The following is a 7,377-nucleotide window of genomic DNA, read 5'->3' as shown; positions in this document are numbered from 1 at the left end:
TTTGAAAAAAGTAAATTTAAATGTTTGAGAATGTTCCGATCTTGAGTCTCCCTTCGTTAAACTTAAAAACAGCGGTGGGCACAGCTAACCAAAAAGTTAGCTTCGCTAACCGCTAATCCTCTAACTAAAAAATTAGCTCAGCTAACGCTAAACCGCTAACTTTTTCACTGTATGTGCATGACAGTACTTTGTTAGTGTCAAGTAAAGACTCACGAAATGCAGCTAAAGTAATAACACTGGAAATTGAATCCTGAAGCAAATGGTGGGATGCTAGATGTTAAGTGAATGTGTTAGGAATGTTGAGTCGTGGAAAATTATTGCTTGGGGTGATATGATAATTAGTGTGGGAGACACTGTTGTGGAAGGTACAGTGGGAAAGTTTGAAGTGCTTGATGTAAATAATAATGTGGAAGCTTTACCTCACCTCAGCAACACAGCAAGCATGTCAGTATACAAGAACAGTAAAGTAATGCAGAAAAACGGTACGGCAACACGCAAGAACAGTGGAGTAACTTAAATACACAGGAAAATTACTACTGTAACATGCAAGGACTGCATACTAACACATAAATATTAGTGTTTGTGTATTGCCTGTTGATTATACCAAGGAATGAATATGTCAAGATTGTGATTGATCGAGTGACGGAAAACACAAAAAATAAATAATGAAGAACTGTCTAGAAAAGTACCTCATAATAACAATAGAACAACACAAAACTGTACAGTACAGTAACACACAAGAACAAAACTGTAACACATAAGAAAAATACAGTAACATACAGCAGAACAGTACAGCAGTACATAAATATCACACAAGAACATACAAGAACAATACAATAAAATAAGGGAAGAGTAGAGCAAGATAACAGTAATACATAAAACAGCAATATTGAAGACATTAAGACAGAGTTGTACTGGCCAGGTTGTAACATCAACATCAACAATCACTTTTGTCGAGAGGTTGACTCTCCCAGTTTGTACATCTTATTTTCTTTCTTTTTTATTGTGTTTGTGAATATTTTTCTCAATATAGTGAAGTTGAGAGAAGTGAAGACGGGAAAAATTAAAAATTATGTAATAATTCACAAGAATGTTTTCTTGCTATATCCAGTACAAGACTCTCTCAACTGTTACTTCCTTATATCTTCATATTTATCATTAAGGATATCTAGAAAATACTATGTAACAGCATTCTACATCCCGATTATTCAGAATTCTATTAAAATATATAATATAATTTAAATACAAACTGGAAATCACATATCACTACACATCACTAAAAACACTGCAAAATCACAGTCATTACTCTAAATCACAAATCATTACTGCAAATCACAAAACACCGCAAACCATAGATCATAACTATTGTTATCAAGTAGGAGGTAATTTATCTCGAATTTTTAATAGTCTGGTGAACCAGCAGGTCCCTCAGACTTACACTCTAATATACTATAGAGCAGATACACTTATAAGGAGAGGTGTGGTCTCATGATGTCTGTGTGAGAAAGTACACATATGTGCATGAGAATGTTTGCACACATGTGAGTGACACAGGGGTTGGATATTAAGTATTATACGTGTGCTGGGCAAATTGTGTTTATATATATTCTAGAGGTCTGGTCTCAGACGGGGCCTCGGGGGCGTTGACCCCCGAAATTCTCTCCATGTATATTATCCACAGTGGAACGAGAGAATTGTGTGTGTGTGTGTGTGTGTGTGTGTGTGTGTGTGTGTGTGTGTGTGTGTGTGTGTACTTTGTGTACTTGCGTGTTTACTTGTGGACATTTCAGTGACTTGCATATATATAAAAAGACGAACTGCCACAAAAAAGGAAACTGATGACATTTTTGTAGCAGATTTCTTGGTGGGAAGACAGAGTCACATACGGACACAAATATAAACAATAATTGTAAACAAAACAAAAATAATGAACAGCTTTTGTCCCAGTGTTTGTTTCTGGTACAGTTTACAACTGCTGGACACAGTCTTATATACAACTGCAAAATATTGTTTAAGTGGGAGACACTGTTGTGGAAGATGTAGGAAAGTACAGGATTCAATAAAGAACTTATCCACACACACACACACACACACACACACATATATATATATATATATATATATATATATATATATATATATATATATATATATATATATATATATATATATATGTGTGTGTGTGTGTGTGTGTGTGTGTGTGTGTGTGTGTGTGTGTGTGTGTGTGTGTGTGTGTGTGTGTGTGTGTGTGTGTGTGTGTGCGCGCTTGTGATTGCATTCATATTAGTGTAAGAGGTTGATGAGTGTTTTTTATATATGTTTGTGTGTGCGTGCAGTTGCGTTGTTTTGTGCGTGTATGAATGATGGTGACCACGCAGGCTGCCGTTGCACAAATGTGCAAATGAGAGTGAAAATAAGAGTGTGTGTAAGTTTTTTTAGGTACAGATATACATAAATAGTTACACAAATGATCATGCAAAGTAACATATGCGTAAATTACCCAGGATAACCTAAAAAGTCAGACAAAGTGATATATTTCCATTGTGCGCGGCGCTTGTAACTCACTGCGCGTCTTGCGAATATACAGGATAAATAACCAAATGAAAATAAGAAGTTCAACACTTATTACAGTTCTCGTGGAGGTGGACAAACACACTAACAAACGAACACTCATAAACACACACAAAAACATTCACAAACACACTTGAACTGCTAATTAAGTAAAAAATCTTATATTTAATGTAGAAAAATTGTATAATATAAATAGAACTTCCAAAATTTCACTGAGTGACCAGGCCTTGGTGGCCGAACTGGACGGTAGCTTGGCTGCGTCTGGCTGATCTACGGTCTAGACTGTCTTGGTGGGTGTATTTACAGGACGCAGTTTCTGTGTGTCCCCTCCTGTAATTCCACCCACCTGGACAGTCTCTACCGTAGACCAGCTAAACAAGGCCTCGTTCTCATCTGGCTAGATCACGGAGGGATACATAACCTGGGGAAGGCTGAGGCTGGAAGATATCCTAAGGGAAGTGAGGAAGGGGAGACATCCGGGGGCCCACGGATGGATTCCTGGACACATGGACCTGGGAAAGGCAAGGATACCTTGGGGAAGTGAGGAAGGGGGAATATCTGAGGCGGACAGATGGACTTCTGGACTCATGGACCTGGGAAAGAAGGAGATACTGGTTGCTAAGGCAGACCCTGGGAAAGTGGGGAAGGGAGAACATCTGAGGGGACACGGATGGACTCCTGGACACATGGACCTGGGAAAGGCGAGAGCACCTTGGGGAAGTGGGGAAGGGGGAGGGGGGAATATCTGAGGCGGACTCCTGGGAAAGAAGGAGATACTGGTTGCTAAGGCAGACCCTGGGAAAGTGGGGAAGGGAGAACATCTGAGGGGACACGGATGGACTCCTGGACACATGGACCTGGGAAAGGCGAGAGCACCTTGGGGAAGTGGGGAAGGGGGGGGGAAATATCTGAGGCGGACTCCTGGGAAAGAAGGAGATACTGGTTGCTAAGGCAGACCCTGGGAAAGTGGGGAAGGGAGAACATCTGAGGGGACACGGATGGACTCCTGGACACATGGACCTGGGAAAGGCGAGAGCACCTTGGGGAAGTGGGAAGGGGGAGGGGGGAATATCTGAGGCGGACTCCTGGGAAAGAAGGAGATACTGGTTGCTAAGGCAGACCCTGGGAAAGTGGGGAAGGGAGAACATCTGAGGGGACACGGATGGACTCCTGGACACATGGACCTGGGAAAGGCGAGAGCACCTTGGGGAAGTGGGGAAGGGGTGGGGGGAATATCTGAGGCGGACTCCTGGGAAAGAAGGAGATACTGGTTGCTAAGGCAGACCCTGGGAAAGTGGGGAAGGGAGAACATCTGAGGGGACACGGATGGACTCCTGGACACATGGACCTGGGAAAGGCGAGAGCACCTTGGGGAAGTGGGGAAGGGGGAGGGGGGAATATCTGAGGCGGACTCCTGGGAAAGAAGGAGATACTGGTTGCTAAGGCAGACCCTGGGAAAGTGGGGAAGGGAGAACATCTGAGGGGACACGGATGGACTCCTGGACACATGGACCTGGGAAAGGCGAGAGCACCTTGGGGAAGTGGGGAAGGGGGAGGGGGGAATATCTGAGGCGGACTCCTGGGAAAGAAGGAGATACTGGTTGCTAAGGCAGACCCTGGGAAAGTGGGGAAGGGAGAACATCTGAGGGGACACGGATGGACTCCTGGACACATGGACCTGGGAAAGGCGAGAGCACCTTGGGGAAGTGGGGAAGGGGGAAGGGGGAATATCTGAGGCGGACTCCTGGGAAAGAAGGAGATACTGGTTGCTAAGGCAGACCCTGGGAAAGTGGGGAAGGGAGAACATCTGAGGGGACACGGATGGACTCCCGGACACATGGACCTGGGAAAGGCGAGAGCACCTTGGGGAAGTGGGGAAGGGGGGAGGAGGAATATCTGAGGCGGACTCCTGGGAAAGAAGGAGATACTGGTTGCTAAGGCAGACCCTGGGAAAGTGGGGAAGGGAGAACATCTGAGGGGACACGGATGGACTCCTGGACACATGGACCTGGGAAAGGCGAGAGCACCTTGGGGAAGTGGGGAAGGGGGAGGGGGGAATATCTGAGGCGGACTCCTGGGAAAGAAGGAGATACTGGTTGCTAAGGCAGACCCTGGGAAAGTGGGGAAGGGAGAACATCTGAGGGGACACGGATGGACTCCTGGACACATGGACCTGGGAAAGGCGAGAGCACCTTGGGGAAGTGGGGAAGGGGGGGGGGAATATCTGAGGCGGACTCCTGGGAAAGAAGGAGATACTGGTTGCTAAGGCAGACCCTGGGAAAGTGGGGAAGGGAGAACATCTGAGGGGACACGGATGGACTCCCGGACACATGGACCTGGGAAAGGCGAGAGCACCTTGGGGAAGTGGGGAAGGTGGGTGGGCGGAATATCCGAGGCGGACTCCTGGGAAAGAAGGAGATACTGGTTGCTAAGGCAGACCCTGGGAAAGTGGGGAAGGGAGAACATCTGAGGGGACACGGATGGACTCCCGGACACATGGACCTGGGAAAGGCGAGAGCACCTTGGGGAAGTGGGGAAGGGGAGGGGGGGAATATCTGAGGCGGACTCCTGGGAAAGAAGGAGATACTGGTTGCTAAGGCAGACCCTGGGAAAGTGGGGAAGGGAGAACATCTGAGGGGACACGGATGGACTCCCGGACACATGGACCTGGGAAAGGCGAGAGCACCTTGGGGAAGTGGGGAAGGGGGGGGGGAATATCTGAGGCGGACTCCTGGGAAAGAAGGAGATACTGGTTGCTAAGGCAGACCCTGGGAAAGTGGGGAAGGGAGAACATCTGAGGGGACACGGATGGACTCCTGGACACATGGACCTGGGAAAGGCGAGAGCACCTTGGGGAAGTGGGGAAGGGGGGGGGGGGAATATCTGAGGCGGACTCCTGGGAAAGAAGGAGATACTGGTTGCTAAGGCAGACCCTGGGAAAGTGGGGAAGGGAGAACATCTGAGGGGACACGGATGGACTCCCGGACACATGGACCTGGGAAAGGCGAGAGCACCTTGGGGAAGTGGGGAAGGGAGGGGGGGGGAATATCTGAGGCGGACTCCTGGGAAAGAAGGAGATACTGGTTGCTAAGGCAGACCCTGGGAAAGTGGGGAAGGGAGAACATCTGAGGGGACACGGATGGACTCCCGGACACATGGACCTGGGAAAGGCGAGAGCACCTTGGGGAAGTGGGGAAGGGGGGGGGGGAATATCTGAGGCGGACTCCTGGGAAAGAAGGAGATACTGGTTGCTAAGGCAGACCCTGGGAAAGTGGGGAAGGGAGAACATCTGAGGGGACACGGATGGACTCCCGGACACATGGACCTGGGAAAGGCGAGAGCACCTTGGGGAAGTGGGGAAGGGAAGGGGGGGGAATATCTGAGGCGGACTCCTGGGAAAGAAGGAGATACTGGTTGCTAAGGCAGACCCTGGGAAAGTGGGGAAGGGAGAACATCTGAGGGGACACGGATGGACTCCCGGACACATGGACCTGGGAAAGGCGAGAGCACCTTGGGGAAGTGGGGAAGGGGGAGGGGGGAATATCTGAGGCGGACTCCTGGGAAAGAAGGAGATACTGGTTGCTAAGGCAGACCCTGGGAAAGTGGGGAAGGGAGAACATCTGAGGGGACACGGATGGACTCCTGGACACATGGACCTGGGAAAGGCGAGAGCACCTTGGGGAAGTGGGGAAGGGCGGAGGGATATCTGAGGCGGGCTCCTGGGAATATCTAAGGCAGACCCTGGGAAAGTGGGGAAGGGAGAACATCTGAGGGGACACGGATGGACTCCCGGACACATGGACCTGGGAAAGGCGAGAGCACCTTGGGGAAGTGGGGAAGGGAGGGAATATACGTAATGGTGGAAGGTGCACCATAGGTAGTGTTGGAAGGTGCACCATAGGTAGTCGTGGAAGGTGCATCATAGGTAATGGTTGAAGGTGCACCATAGGTAGTGGTGGAAGGTGCACCAAAGGTAGTGGTGGAAGGTGCACCATAGGTAGTGGTGGACGGTGCATCATAGGTAGTGGTGGAAGGTGCACCATAGGTAATGGTTGAAAGTGCACCATAGGTAGTGGTGGAAGGTGCACCAAAGGTAGTGGTGGAAGGTGCACTATAGGTAGTGGTGGAAGGTGCATCATAGGTAGTGGTGGAAGGTGAACCATAGGTAGTGGTGGAAGGTGCACCATAGGTAGTGGTGGAAGGGGCATCATAGGTAATGGTGGAAGGTGCACCATAGGCAATGGTGGAAGGTGCACCATAGGTAATGGTGGAAAATGGTGGAAGGTGCACCACAAGTGATGGTGGAAGGTGCACAATCAATAAAGACATAACGTTAACGGAAGTCTCTGAAACACAAGTCTCAAGTTCATCTCCGAGCAACAGTATGTTCCCCTCCATTCATCACATCACAACATATTGTACCACAACATATTGTACCAGGTGATGGTGGAAGGTGCACTACAGGTGATGGTGGAAGGTGCACTACAGGTGATGGTGGAAGGTGCACTACAGGTGATGGTGGAAGGTGCACTACAGGTGATGGTGGAAGGTGCACCACAGGTGATGGTGGAAGGTGCACAATCAATAAAGACATAACGTTAACGGAAGTCTCTGAAACACAAGTCTCAAGTTCATCTCCGAGCAACAGTATGTTCCCCTCCATTCATCACATCACAACATATTGTACCACAACATATTGTACCAGGTGATGGTGGAAGGTGCACTACAGGTGATGGTGGAAGGTGCACTACAGGTGATGGTGGAAGGTGCACTACAGGTGATGGTGGAAGGTGCACTACAGGTGAT

Source organism: Cherax quadricarinatus, unplaced genomic scaffold (genome assembly GCF_038502225.1).
Source record: "Cherax quadricarinatus isolate ZL_2023a unplaced genomic scaffold, ASM3850222v1 Contig992, whole genome shotgun sequence".
NCBI lineage: Eukaryota > Metazoa > Arthropoda > Malacostraca > Decapoda > Parastacidae > Cherax > Cherax quadricarinatus.
This window is presented reverse-complemented; position numbering follows the sequence as displayed.